This window comes from Catharus ustulatus, chromosome 2, assembly GCF_009819885.2.
Source record: "Catharus ustulatus isolate bCatUst1 chromosome 2, bCatUst1.pri.v2, whole genome shotgun sequence".
NCBI classification, from domain to species: Eukaryota; Metazoa; Chordata; class Aves; order Passeriformes; family Turdidae; genus Catharus; species Catharus ustulatus.
In genome coordinates, this window is record NC_046222.1 from 30,691,780 (window position 1) to 30,717,976 (window position 26,197).

The following is a 26,197-nucleotide window of genomic DNA, read 5'->3' on the forward strand; positions in this document are numbered from 1 at the left end:
TGTCATGCTCAGCATATAAACTGGGGAGAGCTGGCCAGGAGATGTTGATTGCTGACCAGGGATGGACTGGGCATCCATCACCAAAGTGAATGACTGTATTGTGCATCACTCATAGTATATTTAAATTTCATTGTGTTTCAGTTATAAAACTTTTCCTATCTCATTTTTTGTTGATCCTCCTCCCCCAGGGAGAGGCTGGGGCCAAGGCAGCTGGGGTGTGAGAGAGTACCTGTGTGGTACCTCATGTATCTGGGTGGCTGGGCTTAAACCACATTAATTTTGTATGTTAAACACATCCTGCCTTCATACCATCCGTGATGAATATAAACCCTGATGTTTCCCAGTTCAGTGCCTATGAAATGAAAACAGTTGCTAAAGTAGTCAATTAAAAAGGAGCTTAAAAAAGAAGATAGCATTTTTAGGACTGGAATATTTTTAGGTTTTTTCCTTTTCTTTTTCTCTTCCTTTCCTTCATCTGGTTTTGTTTTTCTGAAAAGGTATATATCTTCAGAGATACATGTAATCAAGCTAAAGAGCATTGTTTTTTTCAATTTCAACCTTTTTCTGTAGGCATTTTGAACAGAACGATTGCATCATTGGATGGCTGAAGGTAGAGAAGACTGATTCACTGTCCTGTTTTTATTGTCCAAACTAAGTGCTATGAAAATAGTAAATGCTTGGTGCTGACACTAAAAAACTGTTTAAAATCCTCACTCTTTTTATATGCATGAAATGCATCTTAGGATATTATTAAAATTATCAGATTCCATTTTGATTATGGTATCACAATGGTATTTGTTATTCCTAACTGGCTTCTGTGGAGTTTTCTATTCAACAATATTTAGTGTACCTACATATTGCTAGCAGAGTTTGCTGTTTAGCTGTGGTGTGTATTTGCACCATCCTGTAGAACTTGTGTCTATTTTTCTTTAACTAGAATATTCTCTGAGTTCATAAATTATATATATCTGTATAGTAAATACTAGAGGTTATCAGCTATAAGACATTTTCATTTAAATGCATTATGGTCATCATGGTCCCTTCATGCATATATCCTCTTTATACATAGCCTAAAGCCTTTAGCAGTGATAGACTGCTACATAAGATATTTTTAAAAAATAACAATGGATTGGATTCCTAGTAGTGCTGTACCAATTTACATTACTGAAGCTGTGACCAAGGGTCTTTTCGGCTATCTTCAAAGCTAAAGTCATTGACATTTTATATGGCAGCTTTTAAATACAGGTTTTTTTCTTCACTTTGTTTTAAAGATTCCTGCTTCTGAAATTCTGAAAACTCACTGAAATTTTCTTAAACTTTCTTTATAATTTAAATTACAATATTTTTGTCTAATAGATTGCATTTAAGCATGCAATTCTCCTCTAATGCTGAGGGAGAACAGGTTGTTTGCCTTTTAGATTTGCTTTGTTATTAGCTTTTTTTTAGCTCTTGGGAGAAGTATTTTCAGCTACTCTATTTGCTCTGTTTGACCTGTTCTGACTTAAGTAGAAGTTTTTGTCTGAAAGAGCCAAAATTTCTTCACATTTTATTTCAGCTTATATTATACTACCAGAAGTTTGTGCAAGTTGAATTGAAAAACTTCACTTTTCACTTTGGGAAGATTAAAAGACTGAACAGAGAATGATGGAGATAATCAAGGGTTGAATCTCTATAGTTCACATTGCATAGGTGGAGTCCTTACTTACCCAGTTTTAAGTTAAATATGAGAGTACAGTCTGAATTTAAGAACCTTGCTGGGACGTAAGTTCTAGATATTTTCTGTAAATACCTTTATATAACAAATGTATATAAATGTATATATTCCTTTCTATTACATTACAAACAGTGAAGGATGTTAGGGAATCTGGATGAAGCCTCTTTAACAGGAACAGTACCAACCAAAGAATTTTGTTTCCTAGATGTCAGTTGCATTCATGCCAACAAGTCACAGAAGACTATTGAGAATTGATTTATGTCTGCATAGATTTAGGTTTGACTTAAGTCAGTGAAAAATACATGACTTTTAGGGAAGTCAGTATTTTAAAATGCTGTTTAGTCAAATTAGTCAGATTTTGAAGACCAGAAGGAACCAATACAATCTTTTGTGATCTACTCCAAAATGTAGAATGTAAAATTTATTTTACTGATATCAGCACTGAATCTGTTTTGATTGCTCTTACAAGTGTATTTGGTGGAAACTTGCGGAGTGATTTAGCTGTTGCACAAGAATGAATAACATCTAGACCCCTGGCTGAATTATGTGGGTTTTGCAAGGAGACAGGACAGGAATAAAAGTTGCAAAGGCATATTTTTGTCCTTGAGGTAAATAGATCTGACTCTGAATAAACACAGCAATCAAATCTGTTGAGTAGGAAGGTGAAATTTTTATGTAATCACTTTTGGAATAGAACTTCCAATATTCTATCCAGTTATCCAATTTTTAGTTAAGTAAATGAGTACAATCTGACTTTAAGTACCTAATGTCCATTTAAAGTCTTTTATGTAAAATAATACATTAAACATTCCCACTTGAACTTTCAATATAAACATGAGTGCTCTCCTTGTTCTTGCAGTAGGAATTTAAATTTTGCTGTCGACGTTTTTTAGGGATTCACGACTTCAGCACTGTCATCTCTTCCTGAACACTTCTCAAGCTTGAATCTAACATGAATGTGTATCTCTTCTTTCTTTATCCCTCTGGCTTGCTCTCTGGTTTTGTTTGTCCACTGAGGATGCACTTTGTCTTCCAAATAACACGTAACTCATGCAGAACAACAAACTGCCATTGAGATTGAGAGCATTTTGTTCTTAAAGTAGTCTTTGCACTTGCCTTCTCTGATCTGTGTGCCTTAGATCAGAAGTTAAAAACCTGAGTGCACCACTGCATGCAATTCTTCCTCTTTTCCACTACATTTGACAGGTAAAAACTGTTCATATTTAACTTTGGGCATTTATTTTTTTCAAGCATACAGTTCTCAAAGAGATATGATATTCCTCTTTGGAATCTGCATGTCTGCCTCATTTCTCTACACTTGGTTGACTTCCCCTTTCAAAATTCAACATAAAACCCTTGTCCATAATTTTTAGTCTATTTTCAGTCTTTCACATGGACCCCAATCAATTTTTTCACTCCTAACTTTGCAAATACATACAGGGATAAGTGGTAGAATTTTCTGTAGTTTTCTGACAGTGCAACTCTTACTAGGAATTCAAAGATCCTTTGTTCTGTAGTTGGTGAGTTTCAGCACAGAAACTAATTTTAACACCTCCTACTTTCACTATAAACAACCCGAAACTTTCTTGCACCAAATATCAAATCAGGCATTTTTTAAAAATCTTAAAAAAGTAGTCAGTGGCTTAGTTAACAAAAATATTTAAATTTTCCCAGTATTTATTTTCCAAAAAATTCTCACAAAGGTTTGATTGGGTTGGTTTTAGTTTAGTTTTTGAGTGTGAAATGTCAAAGACATGCAATGAAATTGTTTTTAACAGATGTCTCCCATGTGCAGGATAACAGTGCCAGTGGAAAGGAAGCAGAAATGGTAGAATATTGCAGTCAGCATGTAGTTACTTATTGTACAGTAAATTCTGGTTTGTTTCTAGTGTATTTTTTTCTGGAAAAGGCCACCAAAAACCCCCAAACATATCCCCCATCACTTGGTCTTCTATCAACTGTTGAAGTGTAAGGGCTGCCTTGCTCAGAGACAAGGTGTCTCTGGTCTTTGTTAGTCTCTCACAATGTGAGCTGATATCTCTAAATCCCTTAAAGCTTCTGCAGGAACTCAGATGATGTTAAACATCCAGACAAGAACAGAGTGGTGATGTTCAGGCAGAGAGGTATATTTGTCCTGATTTCAGCTGGGATGGAGTTATATTCTTAGTAGGTGGCACAGAGCTGTGTTTTGAATTTAGTATGACAATAATATTGATAACACACTGATGTTGTCATTGTAGCTGAGAAGAGCTTATCTAAATCAAGGACTTTTCAGTTTCCCATGCTCTGTCAGCAAGCAGATACACAAGAAGTTGGGAAGGAGCATGGCCAGGACAACTGACACAAACTGGCCTGAGGTATATTCTGTACTAGAGAACACCATGCCCAGTACATATGCTAGGGAGAATTTTGCCAGAAACCACCAAGTGCTGTACAGGTGTAGGCTGGGGAGTCAGTGGGTGGTGAGTATTGTGCATCAATTGTTTTTCTTGGGTTTTAACTTGTTTTCTCCTTTTCCTTTTTAAATTATTTTTGTCATGACTATTATTATTAAACTGTTATTTTCTCAACCCACGAATTTTATGCTTTTCCAATTCCCTTCCTTATTCCATTGTGGGTGGGAGAAAGCGTGAGCATGTGGCTGTGTAGTACAGTATTTTCAGGATTATAAGCCACATCATTTTGACTAAAATTCTGCTCTCACACCGGAAATGCAGCTTACACTCAGGACCGGCTAATAGACCGGCTAATATGTGAAAAATTTTCTGAAATTTCCAACTCCGGAAGTGCAGCCAAGGTGCCAAGCCGAGCACCTGCCAGTAAAACCCGGGACTGTGAGATCATTACAAATTGGTTACTCTGTTTTGCGCGGCGGATGGAGCCAGGCTCCATGCTGGCAGTGCGGTGGCGGGGGGAGGTGGGGGGCTCCCTCCTTCAGGCAGCACGGCCCGAGGGAGAGGCGGGGGCTCCCTCCTGCCGGCCCTGTAGCCCAGGGGGGGAGGTGGAGGGCTCCCGCCCTCCCCTGCTGCTGCCACCACAGGAGCAGGCAGGCTCTGTCCCCACCTGCCACCGCCGCAGGAGCAGGGGGGCTCCTTCCCCTCCTGCCACCACCGCCGTCGGTGCCAGCGGGCTCCATTCTCACCTACCACCACTGCCACAGGGGTCGGCAGGCTCCGTCCCCACCTGCTACCGCGGGGCAGCGCCAGGCCGGGGTGAGCGAGCCCAGAGGCGGCAGCCAGCCCCAAGCGGCCCTGCCAAGCAGCCCCGCCGAGCTGGGCCACCCGGCCTCATCGGCAGCCCCAAGCGGGCCGAGCCCGCACGGCCCAAGCCGAACCAGTAAACCCCCGCCCCCGCCGCGATTCTGTTGCTACTTGGCAATTTTGTTGCACGCGGGTCCTCGCTGTGAACGACAGAGCGGCTTATAATCAGGTGTGGCTTATTTATGGACAAAGAATGAAATGTTGCTGACACTCGGAGATGCAGCTTATAGTCAGTGCGGCTTGTTAATTGTGAAATTACTGTGCTTAGTTGCCAGCAGGGGTTAAACCACAACAATCCTTGGTGCCCAGAGTGGGGCAAAAAGAGTTGAGAAAACAACAGATCTGACCAGAGTGTGTTAAAACAAAATTGTTTTAAGCGTTCATTGTATAAGTTCAATAGTCACTGGTCACACTGCTGATTTATTTGCTCTCAGAGTTTCTGCATGTGTGCTCATATAATACTCCACTTGATGTATGTGCTCCCTGTTGTGCTGTCTATCCTTCTCGAGGTCTGGGTTAAGGTTCTCATTTTGTTGTTCTATGAAATACCGGATTATGATTCGATAGAATCACTGGTTGTGAGACTAATTTGGTATGTGGGATCTGTGCTTAGCATTGCTGTCACTTCTGTGTTTTGGGAGCCATCTATTGGGAGCTACTAATAACTACAGTTTCCAGCTTTTCCCCTCCCTCCCTCCCTCCCTTCCTTCCTTCCTTCCTTCCTTCCTTCCTTCCTTCCTTCCTTCCTTCCTTCCTTCCTTCCTTCCTTCCTTCCTTCCTTCCTTCCTTCCTTCCTTCCTTCCTTCCTTCCTTCCTTCCTTCCTTCCTTCCTTCCTTCCTTCCTTCCTTCCTTCCTTCCTTCCTAGCTTCCTTCCTGTCTTCCCACCTGCCTTCCTGCCCTTCAGGCTGTTTACAGTAGTATGTGAGATTTTTAAAGGTATTGAATATCCTTTGAATTACCTCAAAACAAACCTGGTCCACCTACTGTTGATTTCAGTTCAGATTTTGTTTAGGGTTAAGCAAATATCTGTGTCATGGTACTCCAGACGTAACTCCAGACAATGGATTCACTTCCAACAGAACCTTATAGATACATAGTCTAAAGAAAAGGGAATTGAGTGGGTATATCACATCCCCTCTTACGGACCAGGCTCTGGAAAAATTCAACAATGCAATGGACTATTAAAAACTACACTGAAAGCAATGGATGGTGGAACCCTCAGACTTGGGTTACACATTTGCAAAGGTGACCTGGTTAGTCAACACCAGGCAATCTGCCAATTGGTCTGGCCCTGCCTGAACTTTTACGACTGCAGAATTGGATAAAGTTCCTGTAGTGGACATAAATACTCCAGGGAAAACAGTCTGGGTTATTCCTGCCTCAGGCAAAGGCTGACCCATCCATAGGATTGCTTTTACTCAGGAGCCTGAGTGCCCTTGGTGAAGTGGGAGGATGGGAAGGTCTGGTGTGTGCCTCAGGGGATTTGATGTGGGGTAAGAATAGTCAATCAATTAAAATACATTATGTTAATTGCTAGATAACACTATATATTATCACTTGTGCAGTGGCTATATGCTCATCACACTGGGATCTGGACCCCACTTTCTTTTGATTTCCATATTAATGAAAACTGAATTTTGATGAAACAGGACAAGCGCAGCAGTGATGGAATCAGAACTGACTTCAATATGCAACAATTAACACACCATCTTTGCTGCCTTGAAAGATTGTTATGACAGATGGAGCCCAATTTTATGGACTAAATGAACTCAATAAATGGTCCATACACTAAGAGAATATATCTGTGTGTATATATCAAAAAACAGGAAAGATGATTGGGTATTGAAAGTGTGGCATGACATACATTATATGGAACAAGTGATGTAGTACAGGTTTTATCTGGGATCGAATTAATTTTCTTCTTAGTAACTGGCACAGTGCTGTGTCTCGATTTAGTGTGAAATGATGTTGATAACACACTGATGTTTCAGTTGTTGCTAAGCATTGCTTATTCTAAATCAAGACCTTTTCAATTTCTCATGCTCTGACAGCAAGCAGGTGCAGAAGAAGCTGGGAGGGAGCATGGCCAGGACAACTGACCTGAACTGGCCAAAGACACGTTCCATGCTATGCAATGTTATTCTCAGTATTTAAATGGAGGGGAGTTGGCTGCTCAGGCATGGGTTAGATATTGGTCAGTGGGTGGTGAGTGACTGTATTGTGCATCACTTGTTTTCCTTTTCCCCTTTTGAAATTATTTTTCACCATCATCATCATCATCATCATCATCTTTTACTTTATTTCAATAATCAATGTTCTTAACCTGTGAATTTTCCTTTTCCCCGTTATCCTCCCTATCCTGTTGAGGGGAGAGGGGGGAGCATGTGGCTGGGTGATACTGAGTGGCTGGAATTAAAACACAGTAGTATTCCAGATATGGAAGCAGGGAAGCAAAGGATAAAGAGATGAATAAGGTTAATTCATCTTTTGGGTGAGTGGCAGTGACAGGAACATGGGTTTGGATTTCTGTTTAGGTGTAAAAACATGTGGTATAAGCATTTGTAATTGGTAAGATAGGATCACACAGTATTTCAAGTTAAATTTCTACTTCTGCCCTCTCAAAAGGTCATAAAATCAGGACTGTGACATCATCTTAGAGACAGCAGTGTTTCTTTGGAGTATGGTGGCGTACATTTCTCAGGAATTATTTAGTCACCCCAAAATAGCATATATCTGGTATCTAGAGGCATAATAAATAACAATGGGAGTTGAGGAACACAGGCTGAATATTCCTTTATGAGGAGCGGTTAACCTGCTAGACCCACTTGGCTTGGAAGAGAGAGTCGTAGAAGGAGTTGTGGAACCACAGTGTTTAATACAATAAACTTGGAAGGAGGATTTGGAAGGATTCTTGTTTTCAGGATAAAATTTCAGTAGCACAGCTGATTAATTAATTAGTCCTTATTCAAGCATATGTGGCATACCAAGAATATTTGGTGCAAGAACATAATGCAGGATTGGGAACAGTTATGAAAGAAATATTGGTGTTGAGGGGGAAGAGGTAACTAAAAATGTACTGTTGTGGTGTAACCTGGGTGGGCAGCTAAGCACCACCCAGCCACACGCTCACTCCCCTGCAGTGGGAAGGGGCAGATGAACAGAAGAGTAGAAGTGTGAAGACTCATGGGTTGAGATAAAGATGGTTTAATAGGTAAAGCAAAGACTGCATGCACAGCAAAAATGAGTTCATTCATTACTTCTCATCAACAGGCAAATATTTTGCCACCTCCAAGCAAGCAGTGCTCCATCACGCCTAACGGGATGACAAATGCCAACACTTTGATCTTTCCCATTTCTCCATCTTTCCCCAGCTCTTATTGTTCAGCATGATGCCATGTGGTATGGACATCCATTCGGTCATTGAGGTCAACTCTCCTGGCTCTGTCCTCTCCCAACTTCTTCCACACTCAAAACCTACTCATGGGCAGGGCCACATGAGAAACAAAAAAGCGTCAATATTGTGCAATTGCTACTCAGCAGTATTGAAAACTTTGGTGCATTATTGACACTGTTTTGGTGTCACACATCCAAAGCATGGCACCATAACCTATTATAAAGAAAATTAACTCTCCCTTAGCCCAAACAATGAGTACTTACAAAATTTTAATCTGTTGTAGTGGAACATCTGCAAATAATGAATATTCATAAAAACTCGTGAACTTTTCTTCTAGCAGTTCCTCAAGAGTCAAATTGTTCTCCCATTCTGAAACAAGAAACAAACAAACAGATTTTGCATTTCTATCAGAGATATTAACTATTGACCAAACCTAGTCTGCTGCTTGTTTTTATCAATGGGAGCTGTTATCCCGTACCTTGGAGCTCCTTGGATCATGCTAACTTTAGATATATTGTCTAGCTGCAGATGGTTCATTTTATTTAGAATGCAGAAATAGAAGGCATTCATTTAAATGCAAATTTGCCACGATGTCCTATGGAATTTCCTCTCATTGAACAGTGTTGTTGAGAACATTTACTGTGACTGGAAAAATACTGACACTCATGTATGCCTGCCCCTATTTTCCTGTAGTAAAGTGCAAGTGCTGTTAACAATCATAATTTGTGACAAACAACTGCCAAGAAGAAATATTACATTAAACATCTAGACTGATGTGTGAGTGGGGGATATGTGCCCATCTTAATGTTTTAATTAAAGCAAAACATTAGACTATTAGCTTTCTGTAGAATCAAAAATTCACATTCTCTGCATTTTTCTTGACTGATGCAGAAGTTTTCAAAAGATGATATCCAAATTTAATATTTCATGACAGATAATTTGCATCTTTTCAAAGTCCCACCTTCTCATAGTTGTCAAGTCTTTCATATTTCTTTCAAGCAATGTCATGAGTCTCATCGCTTTAACAAATATTAACCAGTTTACATCACATAATTTGTTTCTCTGTTCATGTGGTATCAGCATTGCAAAATGAATCTCTGAACCTCAAGTTATTGTGACATTCATGTTTTCAAAGAGAGTATCAATGTGTCTGGGTGTTTGCTTTGTTGGTTTCATCTGTATTGGGTTTCTTGTTTGGTTTATCTTATTTTGTTTTTCATTTGAAACAGGAATTAGGAGGCAGCTAACAGCTTTAGGACAGGCATGATCAGTATCATGTTATGTCAATGTTGCTTCTAGCTTCACTTTTCTCTTCTGTGTTCTAAGAAAAAATCCCCTTATGTGTTCTACAAAACTATACAAGAATGAATCCAACTTACTCGTGAAGTGTCTATCTGGTTGTGTGGTGGCCTGGGTTCTGATCTTATACTTACTATGAAATATTTATTTTGTTTAATTGCTTAGTGTGGTTTAATTTCAATTGCATAAAATTCCTTGCTTCTTGAACAAACTGCAGCACTTAGTCCTGAAGATAAACCTTAACATACTACTCTAGCCAAAGTTACATTGGGCCTGGAATCTAAGCATGCTTTACGAACTCTGTAGACAAATAGCCATAATTGTGTAAGAAATAATACTTTGGAAAATGCTGTTTGGTATTATATTCTTTCACCCCTTTCCTTTTATATCATACTTTGAGCATATGACCAATTTGTTGTCCACTAAATTTTTTAGGCATCACTTGCAAATATAGTGCCTGGTTTCTGTGTCCATGGAGTATTTGCAAAGAGTAATGATATTTTAAAAAGTTCCTCAGCTTTGTTCTGAGAACTGAATAATATAGAATGCAATAAATCATATTCTAATTAAAATTCAAGGTGTTAAGATTAACTTGACGTTCTCCAAGTTGAGTAATGTTACCCATTTTCCCCTTTCTGCTTTTTCTTCTTTACTGTAACATCCTTTTCTTTAACCAGTGAAGTCCTCTTGTCTGATTTTTCAAGCCGTGTCCTGGAGGAATTTTGATGTAAAACTTCTAAACTCTCTTTTTTACATCAGTAGCACAGGTAACAAATGAAGCAGAACTTGTCACCAAAACTTACTGCCCCTAGAGATCTGTGCTTCCCTCTAACACTCCTCAGTGTGGATCGGAAAGACCATACACACTCTAGTAACTTCCCAGGTTCTCCCTCACACTGCTAAGTACAGAAAGAATCTCTCTGCCAGCAAGTGTGTCTTTGGATTCTCTTCGAGTCTATCATGCACCTCTTTAATCAGTGAGGGAGTAGCAGATGCTGTACAAAACACTTACTTTATTGTTAACTGAGCAAGTTACTCTTTACATCAGTGTACTTGCTTATGCATATTATTTATTCTAAATCATTATTGAGGAAGATCAGATTATATTAGTGCACATTGTCCCCAGGTAAGAGAAAGTCCATGCTCTGAAGAATTTACAGTCAAAACAGACAAACCAGCGTGGGGAGCAGAACTCTTTTTGAATGTGAGCACAAAAATCCTCGTATGACGTCCACATCTCCACCTCCTTCTCTCTTATTTCATACAACATATAGTGTGCCACTTTTGTTACTCTGTGACAGTGCCATCATTGCTCGGAACACAAAATCATGCATCAACCAAGGTAAAGATTTTGCCATTATCTTACAGATACTTGTTTACTTAATTAGGTGACAACTCTGTGGCTGTAATGAGTTATTTTGTGTCAGGACAAAACAAGGCAAAGGCGAATGTTTTTGCAGTGTGGATTATTTCAGTGCTCTAAGTTTGTGACTGAGGTTTGTAGATAAAAGTACTAAGTAATTTCACAATTATAAGCTGCACCATTTTGACTAAAATTTTGGTCCCAACCTGGAAGTGTGGCTTACACTCAGGAGTGGCCAATATATGGATGAAGTTCAGAAATTTGCCAACCTGGAAGTGTGAGGCCGCAGCAGCCCCAAGCCAAGCCAGAGCCCGCACGGCCCCAACGGCAGGGCGGCACCGCTACTCTGAGCCTGCACAGCCCCAGCAGTGAGCCAGTAAACCCCGTGATCCCGTGATTCTGTTACTAATTGGCAACTTGGTGAAAGTTGCTCGAGCATCCTGGCTGCGAACGAAAGTGTGGCTTATAATCCGGCGCAGCTTATATACGGACAAAGAACAAAACATTGCCAACACCTAGAAGTGCAGCTTATAATCAGGTGCAGCTTATAATTGTGAAATTACTTTCTTTTCATTTCATAGGAACCATATAAACTGGAGAGACATCCAGTTGGATTGGAAAATGCAACAGCATCAAAAATTCAGAACACTGATAAAAATCTGGGGTCCATGTTTCCTGTACATGCTGCTTTTCAAAGAGAGGGAAATTTATGCAAAACCTCCTACTTTGATGGTTAGTTAAGCTACAAAGGCAAGAAAATCCAGTGAGAATTCTCTCATTTGATAAAGAAAAACCTATTTTGCCTTCACAGAGTCTTTTAACTGCTGGACCATATATTGGTTCAAGAAAACCTTCTTGAAAGTGAAGCCTCTTCTGTGTTTAAACATGGAGATCTGTCTATAGGAAACTGTGACAGCCCTGTGAGGTACCACTTCGCATTTTTTAGCTACTATCAGCCTATGAAAATGCAATCTTGAGCTATGAGCTATAACCCTCCTATCAGAGCTAAGGCACTTCTTTTGCTCATATTACTTTGGATTAAGTATGTGGAAAAATTGGAAAGGGTCTGGCAGAGGGATGCTGAAATGGTGTAGGGCCTAGAGCACATGATCTGCAAAGAAGATACTTAGCCTGGTAAAGGGAAGATGAAACCAATATATAACAATTACCAGGAGTATTTCCAATAACTGCTCTTAATGCTTTCTTTTTATTTCATTTTTTCCTTTTCCTTTTACTTCTGCTTCCACTTCTTCATCTTTTGCTGCTGCTTCATGCACTGTTCTGCTTCTTCCTCCTCTGCCTCCTCCTCCTCCTCCTCCTCCTCCTCCTCCAGTAGATGTTATTCCAGCTAACTACTATCTTTAGTGTGTTGTTTTTTGGGTTTTATAAGTGAACAAGGCTTATACCATTCCTTTCTCAATCTGCCTTTACCAGATGAAACATTCCAAATACCTTTGATCTATCCTGTTGTCTACTCAAAGGAATCTACAATTCTCTGGAGGGAAAAATTAAATTATTTATACAGTTAAAAACCACGGTGTGTAGGCAAAGAGTATTAGAACCACTGTGAAACACATATAAATTAAAATTGTAAATACAATTACAGTAGTTTCACGAATACAAGCCGCACCATTTTGACTAAAATTTTGCTCCCACACTGGAAATACGGTTTATACTCAGGAGTGGCTAATATGTGAATAATTTTCTGACATTTACAACCTCAGAAGTGCCAGCCAGGGTGCGGAGCCAAGCACCTGTTAGTAAAAGCCGGCATTTCGCGATTGTTGCAAATTGTTACTCTGTTTTGCACCACAGGCGGAGCCTGGCTCCCTGCAGGCAGCACGGGGGGCGGGGAGAGAGGCGGGAGAGTTCTCTCCTTCCCTCCTCTGCCGCAGCCCGGGCGAGAGACGGGGGGGCCCCGTGCCGCCATGACAGCGGCTCGGGGAGGCGGCGGGGGCCCTGTGCCGCCATGGCAGCGGCTCGGGGAGGCGGCGGGGGCCCTGTGCCACCATGGCCGTGGCTCGGGGAGGAGGCGGGGTGCTCCATCCCCGCCCGCCTCCGCTGCCGCTGGGGCGGGGTGGGGCTCCGTCCCTGCCTGCCACCACGGGACAGCGCCGGGCCAGGGCGAGCGAGCCCAGCGGCGGCGGCCGGCCCCGAGTTGCCCCACCGAGCGGTAGTGCCGGGCTGGGCCACCCAGCCCTGTCGGCAGCCCCGAGTGGGCCAAGCCCTCACAGCCCGAGCTGAGCCAGTAAACCCCTCCCTGCCTCAGTTCTGTTACTATTTGGCAACTTTGTTGCACGCGGGTCCTCGCTGCGAACGACAGAGCGGCTTATACTCGGGTGCGGCTTATTTATGGACAAAGAACGAAATGTTTGCCAACACCCGGAGATGCGGCTTATACTCAGTGTGGCTTGTATTCGTGAATTTACTATTTGTTTCTTATTTAGATGGGTTTTTAAAAATTCTGTGCAGTAGTTCTACTTTCATAAGTGGCTAACCTAGACCAGGATTATCTAGAGCATTATGGTGGTGGATAGATCTGCCTTCCAAAGGGACCCTAGCAGATTGGAGAAATTACACAGACTCCATTGAGGTACATAAAAGCCCTCAATCTGTAGCTTGGCTACATGGCCATGACTGACAGTGTCTTGATAGAGCCTTTTCTGGGAACAAGCTGGCCTTTACCAAGTCACTGTGAGGACCATGGAGAGTACATGCAGGTACCTGTTGCCATGCTGTCCTGGTTTGGACTGAGACACAGATAATTTTCTTCATAGTAGCTTATGTCGTGCTGTGCTTTGGATTTGTGACCAAAACAGTGTAAATAATACATGAAACTCCTGTTGCTGCTAAGCAGCACTTACACAACATCAAGGCCTTTTCTGTTTCTCACATAGCCCTGTAGCTTGGGGGTGTGCAAGAAATTGGGAGAGGACACAGCCATGACAGCTGACCCTGGTGACCAAAGGGATGTTCCATACATATGGCATCATGCTCAGTGTAAAAATCCAGGGAAAAGGAGGGAGGGTGGAGATTCAGATTTACTGTGTTTGTCTTTCCAAGTAACCATTCTGTATCAGAAACCCTGCTTTCCTGTAAGCATCAAAAAGTCTGCCTGTTGACTGGAACTGATGAATTAATTCCTTATTTTTGATTTGCTTATGCTTGCAGTTTTTGCTTTATCCTCTTTCTATTCCCTGTCTCTTTTCAAATTTTTGTTACTCATCAGGCCTGTGGGGAGTAAGAACCATGTTTTGATTCTCATATTTTTGTACAGTGTAAAAAAAGTCTCTTGTATCTCCAGTTCTTCAATGATTCGTTCAGTCAAGCATTGCAAAGGGAACACAGTATATATCCAAATCAGACAATCTATCTCAGATAAAACTTTAGCCTTTGAAAAACGAAGTAAATTCGCCTTAACTTCAATTGAACACCCATGTGTTAGAACAGAAGTAACTTTAAGAATGAAACAACACATTTTTATTGATGCATTATGAAGAGTCAAAGCTCAGAGGAAAATGCAAGTAAAATAAGGTTATGATAATTCAGGCTACCTAAAATGTATTTGTAATTGAAGAGACATAAATTTTAAAGTAGGCGATGACCTAGGTAAACATATCTAAATATAATCTAACTGTACACCAAGAAGTTCTCATGGGAAAACCCCAAAAGAGTATGGGGCAAGGTTTATTTTATTCTAGCATGTTTCAGATACTTTTATGGGCTCAGTGAAAGTCTGTGAGACATACAGGTGACTAGAAGTACCCTCAAACAGTTTCATCTTTTGAGAGGAGTATTTGCAGAAATATCCTGCATAATTGTGCTTTTAGAATTGTGGGGATTCTCTAAACATTCATTAGCTTTGTCTTTGTGAGATCACTTTCTTACTGGAGTGTCCACCAGCACAGTACACAACAAATAACATCAGTCATCCAATTTCAGTTGTTTCTAAAAAACTTTGGGGAGTAAATAATAAAGGTTTAGACATAATAAATGCAAATACTAGTCAGACATTGTAAAAATACTTCATAGATCTTTTGTGTGCTGTTATTTGAAATCTTACCACATGTTCAGTCTCTAACAGATAAAGTTATGCCTCTCATGTTTCTCTCATATTATCAGTCAAAGAGGTAAGCAAAAATACTTTCCTTTTCTATTTAATTGTTCTGCTCTCTTATGTGAAACGTGACTTTGGCCTAAATCAGTCCAGTATAAATTCTGTCGATAACAAGAGATGTTTGCTTCCAGACCTTGCATAAAAATATTCTTTGAAATAGCAAAGACTTCGTAAGTTCAGGCACTTTGCAAAACTCTCAAGGCAGCCCGCAAAGCCTCATTCAAAGGCATTGAGACCTAAGTAACCAGTGGGATTCTGTCTATCCTTTTACATAAGCATGGAAATTCTGCTATATTACAAAAGACAAGATATATATGCCACTCTGTAATTTTTAAGATGGTTAGTTATGCATGACTACAAGTTTTTTTAATTTATCAGTGTACTAAGACCAAATACCTAAGAATTTCCAAACAGAATTGCTCCATGAAAGACTTAGATTGTATGCATTTTCTAACTAAGATCATTGGCACAGCATTTTAATCAGATGGTTTTACTTCTGGATATCAATGTTAACATCTTTCTACTACTTCTTGTTCCTAGATAATGATGAGAGTCCTTAAAGCAAAAGATTCTTGACTCTTGATCCAAAATTTTATAGCGCCTGGGAATTAAATTTTGGTGCATGTCAAAAATAAGTTTTAAATTATAATGACTTCAGAATTCCTAAAGGCATCAGAACTGAATATGTAAAAAAGAAATAATAACAAAACCCCAAAATCCTCAAATATGTGGAAGAGGTTCTACTAATGAAGATAACATGGGAGGTTTCTCACAGCAGAGTGTTCTCAGTTAAACAGTTGTTCACTTCTTCACGGTTTCCACATTGCTTGCAAAACTGGAGGAACTATCAAAAGCAAAAATTGAGATCCTTAGCCTCATTTTCTTTCCTGTCCTCATGCTTTTATCAAACATGCATATGACAGTAAAGGCTCGATGCATGAGAAAAAATAAGAAATGATGAGCAAACTAAGTGGGAATGCCAAATGCCAAGATAAAATCTCCAGCTAATACTAGCCAATAGCTAATGATCACCCCAACAAGTTTATATTAGTGCATTGGTGTTGAAAAGAAGACTATATGTCTTTAAAAAGTTACTTTGCACATGTTGAAAGGTGATACAGAAACTGTTATAGTAGAACCCAAAATGAACAAAATGCTTTGGCTGGATTTTCCCTAGAGAGAGAGACACTTCACAAAGCAGGTGTAAAAAAGCCACGGGAGTCTTTGTATAACAAATGAAGTGTGTCTCTTAATTAAGAGACTCCCTCAGCACTCTTGGCAAATCTAGGAAAAGCATACTTGTATTAAAATCAGCTGGCTGTTTTAAGTGGATTTAGGATTTGTGCCATGTATTGGCCTGACAGCTCTGGAGACTGAAATCACTCAATAGTAGACAAGGAAGCAACTGTGCAGACTTTCCTACCTCCCTCCTGCAAAAGTGTTTTGTTTTTATCCTCTCAGAGCTCTCCAAAGATGCCTCCATTCATTCTCCGAGCCTGTTTCGTGCAAGTTTTTTTGACGACTATTCAAGGACTAGTCCTGTCACCATAAGGATTCCTGCTGCACTTAATCACATGACTAAGGGAGGGAGCAGGGAGTGCTAGGTTTGCTGCTGAGATAATCATGTTCTTAGTGTGTAAATAAAGTAATATGCAATTTCTGAGAACATGCAAATGGATTTCTATCTGTCTTTACCCTGTGAGTGATTGCTGTTTAAAACTTAAATAAGAATCAGGACTTAAATTTAAATTTAGTCCCACTCCTGTTTAAACTCTCGACTCCACTATGTCTGTTCCACAGATTTATCAGGAGTCTACACATGAAACTTTATTGGCCTTTTCCCAGCTTTCCAAAGAAAGCTTAAAGCAGTCCTTAAAGAGGTTCAACCAATTTTAACATGTTTTTTTCTATCTAGCAGTGCTACAAATGGTCAAATTTGCTTCATGTAAGAATTGCAACATCAGCATAAACAGGCTCACATAAATCAATCTGTGAACACTTTAGTGAGATCTGTAAAGAAGACTGTTTCATCTCATTTTGCAGAATAGAATAAATTAAATCCAGGAAAATCAAACAACTAATTTTGAGTATGTCTGAAATATCTGGAAGAAGGAAAGCTTCATTCATATGATCTTATTATTAATTCTGTACTGTTTAGCTACTTTCTTTTATAAAGATGATTTCTTTCTAGATTTGTATAATACGGTCCTTTCACTAGACAAAATGAGACATTGCCTTTGTAAATTTGCTAAATCAATTGTGTATTGAAATATGACTAATGAAGCATGGAAATCAGATTCTTACTCTTGCAATTTTTATTACCTTTAGAGATAACTTTCCTATTTGGTAGACGAAAAGTTTTCTCATTCATTGTGTAGGTTAAGCAGCCTTTTGTAAAGAAATGGAGTTCAACTCAAAACTCAAAAGTATTTTAATTGCTTTTATTCTTCAGTGAAGCTGCTGTGAAGATGTTGGCTATACAGGAATAAAGTAGCTTATCAAATTTACTGCACTGAAACAGACTCTTTCTAGTGAGAAAGATAACTATTAGCTATAGTTACAGAATAGAAATACATAGTTTTGGATCACCATGCCTGATCTAACAGAAAAGAAAAGGTTTGGAGATCTTTTTTGTTGTTGTTTTGGAGCATCAGTCAGTTTTTCCATTTTGGGTAAATCAAATATCAAGCAGCCACAGCTAAATCTACCAAAAAATCCAATAAGACACATGAATAGTGCATTGTAATTTAAGCACTTTACACAAAATCTAATCATCACTGGCTTTGATGGATTTTTATGAGATTATGAGAAAATCTATCTCATTTTAAAATTATAATAAACAGAACATAACACTCATGAAGAATGATTTAGTTTTTGGGTTTTTGTTTTTTTAGGGGCATATTCAAAGAGTAAATCTGGGAAAAATATCACAAGGTCATAGCATTTTTTGCGTTGGAAGGGACTTTAAACACCATCTAGTTCCAATCCCCCTGCCATGGGCAAATTTTTAGGATCAATGCTTAATTTGCCTGGTTGCACCTTTAAAGAAAATGCATTTTCTGACAACATTGAATGCAAAACATTATTTGGCTTATATAATCTCAACTTTCTTTTTCCTGACCGAATCTTAAGATTTAGCTTCTGACTTCCACTTTTGTGAAATTATTTTCCTTTAACAATTGAAAGAGTTACATACTCAGGGATACACACATAGTCAAAAGCAAAATTTCCTTTTGTCAAAAAGAGAGCCCCTCCCAACATGTTTCCTCAAGAAAGGTGATTTTTAGTTGATTATTTCGTTTTTGCAAAGGAAATAGATTTCTCCAACTCACATTTGTTTAATGCTTGAACATTTTGAGTCACAAACAGCTCCAAATAACTCTCCAGGGAAAAAACTGCTTAAATTTATACCTTAAATTTATACCTGATAGTATATGCTGGGATCAGACTTTTTAAAACAAAGGAGTACATGCATGTGAAAAGGCTACTGTTTTTGAAGCTGCATTGAACGTGGCATTACATGAGCTGAAAAACTCCAGAAACGAGTCATTGGGGAGTCCCAGGTCTACGACAGAACAGTCTGCTGATTAGTGTTTTGCAGCTCATGAGATTGCTGTGGCTCTCCCTCTTGGCTACTGTGCTGCTTGCATCTATCCTGGGAGTAAGGGTGATGACAGGGAACATGAGCCTTCACATTAACCACAACAGCACAAAACCTTGTCACTTAACACATTCTGCCAGGAAAAGTGTTTTGATGTAAAATATCACGCCATGGACTGGAAAGTTTGAAAAACAGACATGTTGTTTTCTTTCTGTTCTGTGGTTGAATGGAAAGTTTCTAGAAGCAAGGAGAAAAGGCAGCTGGGTAACATTTGTAAGCTCCTTTAGAGAGGGAATACCAGAACTTCTTTATGTAGACCCAAATTTTTAACTAAGTTGTAACCAGGAGTCACTTTGCATTTGCAGTAACTTGAAAAGAGAAAGTATTCTATTATGGTTGTCCAGCTTCTCCTTGTCTTTAGCTGATGTTTTTTATGGCACATAGGTTAATTTTATTGTTTGTTTATTTGTTGGATGTTTAATACTGCAGATTGCAATTCTGTTCTTTAAACAGAGCTCACAGTGGTTTTGAAAGTAAAGATGCACATGTTTGCATTAGGAACAAGCAGAGAGCTTGGAAAATTTTCTGAGATGAGTATGTCAAAGATGGTGTGTGTCTAATTTGATTCACTCATTTGCTGTATTAAGAAATTTCTGTTCCTTTGGGGTCATGTGCTTTTTTTCATGGAACAATCTGATGGAAACCCATACTCTGAAAAAAACATAACAAGTTGCATCTGCAAAAGCAAGTTTGTGTTCAATCATCTGTAGAAGTCATCCTACTGCCAGTGATACACAAATCATGTTTGTATTCACAAGCCTCACACAGACCAGAGTACCAGGATTCTACTGAGAAACAAAAATTATCTCAGATATTATTTAGCATACTGGATTAGTTTAAGAACTAATTCAGCTTTTTGGGGTTAGCCTTCTTTTTCTTTTAGAACCAAGAATTCAAATTTCATCTTGTAGTCAAATATGCAAATTTACAACAGTGCTGAAGCTATATTGGGGTTTATTTGGGTCTAAAATAGCCCAAGGAACTAATGATTCTGACGCAGGGCTTGAAGGGTCTTAGGAATTAAAAATCTGTAGTCTTCTTCGTGCTTTATATTTTAAATCTCTGCCAAAAGTATCACTGTCCCATTCTTTTCTGTGACATCCTCAGAAAGAATATGCTGGGAAAAAGCAACTTTCCAATAGCCATTTCTAGAGCAGAATTGCATCTTAATTTCTTTAAAATTCATTTTTGCTCACTCACCTGCAGTAAGTGATGATTTCTGACATGAAAAAAGGGAGTAGGTTGGAAATTGTCCCAACCTAGAGCATTTGCTGTGTTTATAGTGAGATAGCAGTGAGAGGCTTTTAAGTGCACTGCAACACAGGTATTCAAATTGGGGGAAGAAAACTTCTCCTTAGAACCTATTAGAGACTGGAAGTATTGGCTGAACTTCCCCTACTGAAATTATAAAGTCAGGATATAAGTTACAAATTTCAAAGACCTAGGAAGGTCAACCACTGATGTGTCATCTCACTCCCATGAAAACATAGACATTGAGAGAAACTTAATGTATATCTTCCCAGCTCATTGGAGCATTGGTTGTCAAAGCTTCAGCAGCAGCAGCAGCAGCGTGTAGAACCCTTAAGACTCCAGAAGTTTTCTCTGGCATGTTTGTATTTTCCTTTTAAGTAGACTCTTCTGCACCATTCTTATTTAAGAAGCAAATCTCCATTTAAATTGAGCTTAAAATATAGAAAGGAAGCACTGTAATAGTGTGGGAAGGAAACATAAGAGGCTCTGAAAGGAAAGATGGTAAGGATCACTAAGGGAGCCCCAGAGTGACTTTGTTTTCATTACGGTGATTATATTCTTCATTATCCTTGATTATGTTTGTATGAAAGTGGATTTGGTCAAATTTAAAAGTAGATCTGCTTTATGAGGTGCTGTGAGATACTGATAAAACCAGAAGATTTTAAAGGGAATTACAGTTGTTAGAACTATGATAAGGAATATATTTCAAAAAACTTCAATTTAGAGGCAGATGTGTGATTAGTAGGAAATATTCAGAAAAAAAAAAGTTTAACATTATTAAATTTGGGAATATTACAGTGAAGAATTAGAGATGAGGTAATTTTTTAAAGGAATATGCCAGTGAAAAAGGCCTGTGGTATTGAACTTTGATAACAGACAGCAGTAGTCTCTTTTCCTGACACACTGAAAAAATTGTCCTCTGGGCAGTTCTAGACATGTCCTTAGAGACAGATAATCCCATAAAGGATAAGTTGAAAGGGAAAAAATTTCTGATGGGTCTGTTTAGAGGGACTAATTTATGGAGAAAGAATATGTGAAGAAGGATATATATATGCCTTGCTTGACTGAGGAACCATTAAAAAAGGAGAAGAGACAGAAGTACATACATCTTTTCCAAGAGTAAACAAGTATTAAGTTTATTTATAGACCCTTTTTTTTCTTCAAACACATATTGCCATTGGAGTTTCCTAGGAAAAAGGAACTTTTCCTAGGAAAAGCTTCCCAGAACTAAACCATTTCCTATCAGAAAAACAGATGATATCTATGATGTCTCACACCATCAATTGCTCTGCATTGTCTAGCATAGATTTCAATATCATACCTTATGAATAGATAAACAGATTTCTTGGGATTTATAAATTGTGTATAGGTCAAAAATATGAAAAAGTCAAAATTAGAAAGAAATACTAATTTATAATTTTTAAGATACCTAGAGATTCCCTCATCTTTCCTATGAAGCAAAAGACCTTACACAACCAGTAGCCAGTGTTTAAAACACTGCATTAAAATGAGTAATCTTGAAAAAGAGTAAGCATTCTCACCATGCTCTAGTGGAAGGTTTTTGTAGCTCTACCTCTTATTAGTTGCAATGATAGCATTTCCTCAGGAGGGGTGTCTTTAAAAATTCTGGCTCTGTCTGACCTGTGCTTTGGATCTTTAGCTCAATGGATGTGAGAATCAGGCCCTTTGTGTTTAAGTAGGACTGCTGCATTTTTCTCTTTTTTTAAATTTAAAATTGACTGTAAATTGACATTTGTTTTTCTTTGAAGTAATTCATCTTTAATTTCTGTTCAAGGTCAGCCTACCCACATTCATTTACCTTTGGAACAGAAACTAGCAGGTGGTTTTGCATGGAATAAGGGCAGCTTGGTGAAAAGAAGGGAGCAGGCTGACACCCAGCAGAAAAGAGAAGAGTCAGGGCTGAAGAGAGTGAAATTGGGTCTGCATCAAAATTTAGCAATAAAACCTTATCCTGCTGGCTTGGACTGAATCAAGAAAAATATCATAGTAGTACAATTAAATAATATGATAATATATATTATAAGATTTGCCATGACACAGCTCTACTTTGCAGTGCATGTGGCATGATGAGCAGAGTTAATTTTTCACTGCTTTTGGGAATGTGATGCTCCCTTGTTGAGGTGCAAACTGACTTGTCATCACTTCTGGGAATTCAGTTTTAGTGGTCTGGTATTATTTCTTGGGGTAAATATACGCTGACATCACTTAACATACATTAGCAGCAGAGTGTGTCTTGTTAAGAAAATGCAAATCCTGAGTTCTAAGACATCAATATGGAATATAAACTGCAACCTGGCAAAAGAAAACTCCTAAATTTAAAGTAGCGAGATTGGCAGGTTTTTTATTCTGTCATAGGAGCTGATTACTCTTTTCACTTAGAAACCTCTGAAGCCTTCTATAACAAAAAGCCAAATTTAAAACATTTTGTGTCAAGAAATCAAAGTAGACAAAATACAATCTAAAATCATGTTGTAATATCTTGCCTTATTAGCCATATTTTAGTAGCTATTCTGTGTGCTATTCCATAATAATTTGTTAGATGACCAGAACATTTGAAAGAGATGTTTCATTACAGTGTCCATACTTTTACTTTAATCCAGGTTCCTCAACTTACTGTATGTAGATGATAAGATCAAAGTGATTTATTAAATTGGCCTTATGGTCAGTGGATCTGATGCCCACTAATGTCTCACTTACAAACCCATTAAATTCCTAATAGGGTAAGACTAGATAAAGTCCATAACCCTTAAACTGTTTCTTAAAGCCTTGGCTCAGAGCACTCAGTCCAGGAAGAAAGCTTAGGCACATAAATTAAATATCACCAGACCCTGATGTTAAAATGTGTAAATAGTGGTTATTTTGTAGCCCAGATCTTCCTAATACTCAAAGGTATTTAGAAATTCACTCACATGCACACTTCAAAAATTATTTCCCCTTGTTTTTCTGTTTATTTCTGTTTCATAAACAAAATTTGTCTACACCATTGCCTACCAAATGTTTTTTTTTTTCATGCCACACTAAGCTCAGTGGACTAGTATTATTCTGTCAAAAATTTGTGATGCAAAGGAAATGTTAAGCTCAAAGCTACTAATAATAAATGTTATATAACAAGAAGATTCAGTGAAATAAAGAAGCACTTAGACAGCAGCTAATGATTCAAGAATTATAGAACCAGAGAAGCAGTGAATGGAATGAGCCTCAGAGGTCTCCATCCAAATTTCATTATTGAAGTGGGACTGTTGCCAACACTCTGTGAGATGAATCTTGGAAGTGCTCAGACATGGCTATTATTCAGGCTCTCTGAGAGACATCCAGCACTGCCCTATTCAATGAATGCTTTCATTTCCTCTAAGATAAAAACTGCTTTCCCCAAGTTTTTGGGAATTCCCAAGCTGTTTGCACCCCCTTGCTCTTGTTGTATAATCTACCCTCAAATGAGAGGAGTTTTGCTCTGAGTGTCTCCTAAACTGCTCTTTGTGTAATTATGAACAAACTCAGCTCCATCTTTAAGATTGGCTCCCACCTGTGGGACCAGGAGGGCCGGCGTGATGCCCTGCTCCCCTCAGAGTGCCTCCTGGCCAGGGAAACTTGGCATGGTGCTCGGCTGCCCCTCAGTGGTGCCCCTCTCCCCTCAAGGCTGAGAATTTTGGGCCAGCATAGTGCTCTAGTCCCCCTGTGGTTCCCTTCTCCTCCTGGGTGTCCTGCTTCTGGGTCTGGTCGGCTGGAGGGGTGTCCTGCTCCCGTTCAGAGTGTGCTACCTTGGGTTCCATCAGAGAACCTTGTTATCCTCCAGGGCTCTCCAGGCTGCCCTACCTCCAGGCTGTAGGAAGGAGGCCTGCCACTCTGCTTCTGGATCAATTCCTTTTAGGGGAAGCCCAGTGTCCTTGGCTTGGCAGGTGGGCTAGTTCCCTTTGAGACTTTGGTGTGGTGCCCCAGCCCCCCTCAACTCCTACACCTGACAGGCCACCATTGTGCTCCATGCTCCTTGAGGCTGTGCTACCTCCATGCCCAGCAGGCAGGCTCAGAGTCCTTTCACCTGGAATCATTACATGATCTTGATCAGGACATCATTACATCTCTTGATTATCCCGTCAAAATATTGCACGTTGCTGTTCAAAAAGTGATTACAATTAGTAATAAAGGAATAGCTGTAAGTAAAACAGGTGTTGCTTATGAGAATAAGTGTAGACCAGCAGTAACATCAGAGCTAGGACCACCAAAGCCTTCATCGAGTATAAAGGGTGTTCACTACAGCCTCTGGCCTCTCTGGCAGGGAGAGCCAGCAGTCCTTCAAAGGTTATTCTCTACAAATGACTCTTCCAAGATGGACACCTTCTCCCAGGGCAGGGCCATTAGCCCCACCAATATGAAACCCTGAGAGCAGTAACTGGAGTCAGACCACAGATTGGAGGGGCCTATATTTGTCCGTGATACCAAAATTGCTAATACAGGCATTAATGAATCACTACCTCCACTATAAACACAGAACTGAAGCTGTGTCATTAATCAAAATTTTTTAATCACTAAAGGCAAAATTTCTGTCCCTTTCTCATTGGGCTTACCCTCCAACAGCCTCAATATTGTGCCAGTTCAGGTCTTTTTTTCAGCTATACAATGAATTAGTTTAGTAAATGAAATGAAATATAAGTAAACCCTCCAAAAGAACAATGTCACACTCCCTAAAAAAATTTGATAAGTAGTTTTAATCAGTGTCCCAGTCTGGATTGACTTGCATCCACAGAGACAAGTGGGTTTGCAAACAAAAAAAAAAGAAGCAACAATGGGCAACAGATCTTGCAGATCTTGCTGTTGAGAAAATTGCCATCTTGAGCTGCATCTCGAACTCACCAGATAATTTCATTCACTGGTACACATAAATGCTCATTAGAGGACAATTACTTCTATAGCTACCAGCTTCAGGAAATTTCTAGTTCTGTGATCTGAGATTAAAACTGTGTTCCTGTAATAACTCCTTGTGCCACTGTTAAATTCTGACATGCGCTTTCAAATTGATCCTTGTGATGTTGAAGTAGGAGTCTCAATGGAAGTAATTTCTAATCTTTCCAGAAAACAGATCTTCCCAAAAAAGTCAGTACAGAGCTACTCCAAAAATTTTGCATATTTTGCAAAAAACAAAACAGAAAAGCCCAACTTGTCACTTTCTCCAGAACACAGAGCATCGGATTTTGCTGCACTTTAGATCAGGACAGAATAAAGCATTCTTTAATTATTGTTCAATAATGGTATCCATATAAAGGATTTGGGGTACTTTGTGAAAGAGTGGTTATTGATGCATAAAACACTACAACATTACAGAGCCATGGTTATTTCTATTTCCCCTTTACTTGTTGACAAGAACAGCAGCTGACTGTCAGTGTCCTGGAGGAGTAGACTGTTAAGAGTAGGTTCTGGCCACATGAGCTTGGTCCCAGGTATCCCTGTAGTGGATCCAGAGGCATTCCAGGTGAAGGTCTCTTCGGACAGAGGTGGATGAGAAAATTCTGGACTTTCAACATTATTATTGATGGGCTGCTCTGAGGTGTTACATGCTGATCAATGCAGCAGGTTGCCAGGCAAATATTCATAGTTCTTTTTGCCACTTTTGTGTGTTTTCATAACACCTGTCTAATTGCAATTTAACTAGTAAAAGTTATATCCCTAACAACTCCACAGCAGCATATCAAAGGTCAAATTCTGGGCCTCCAACACCAATCTAATTATTCTAGTTATGTCAGCTCAATAGGAATTTATCTCTCCATAAGAAAGTTTCCTTTTGGGGCAAAGTCCTGTTTCTCATGGGGTTTCAGTGCCCCACATTCCATCTTCTGTCAATTCCCCCCTCTAAAGGTTCCATCAGAGGTGATGTATGTGAGAATACATGCACAATCATAAGAGCTACTGTTTGTTTAAAAAAAATTTCTTCTCATTTTTTTGCGTAAGATAATATTCACAGAGGAAATCAAATCTCTCAAACAGGTTGGTCAATTGGTATCTGAACAGTGACCCTGGAAGTCTCTGTTGCAAGTGTCTTTGTAAAAGCATCTTCAGCTGAATCTAGTGAGACTCACTGAATTGCTTCTCAGCTGAATCCTTACAATACAGCTGGCAAACAGTCT

The 26,197-nt window shown here is 39.3% G+C and overlaps 1 long non-coding RNA gene across 5 annotated transcripts in view; it reads right to left on the minus strand.

Moving 5' to 3' along the window:
* The window catches only part of LOC117010830, a 62,964-nt gene that overhangs the window by 24,481 nt on the left and 12,286 nt on the right, over nt 1-26,197 (minus strand). For 4 of the 5 annotated variants that reach the window (XR_004420774.1, XR_004420772.1, XR_004420773.1 and 1 more), the window contains exon 2: nt 8,633-8,738. The exons of the other annotated variant lie outside the window; for it this stretch is intronic. This is a non-coding gene — a long non-coding RNA (uncharacterized LOC117010830). The remainder of the gene's footprint in view (nt 1-8,632; nt 8,739-26,197) is intronic. 5 annotated transcript variants of the gene reach the window in all.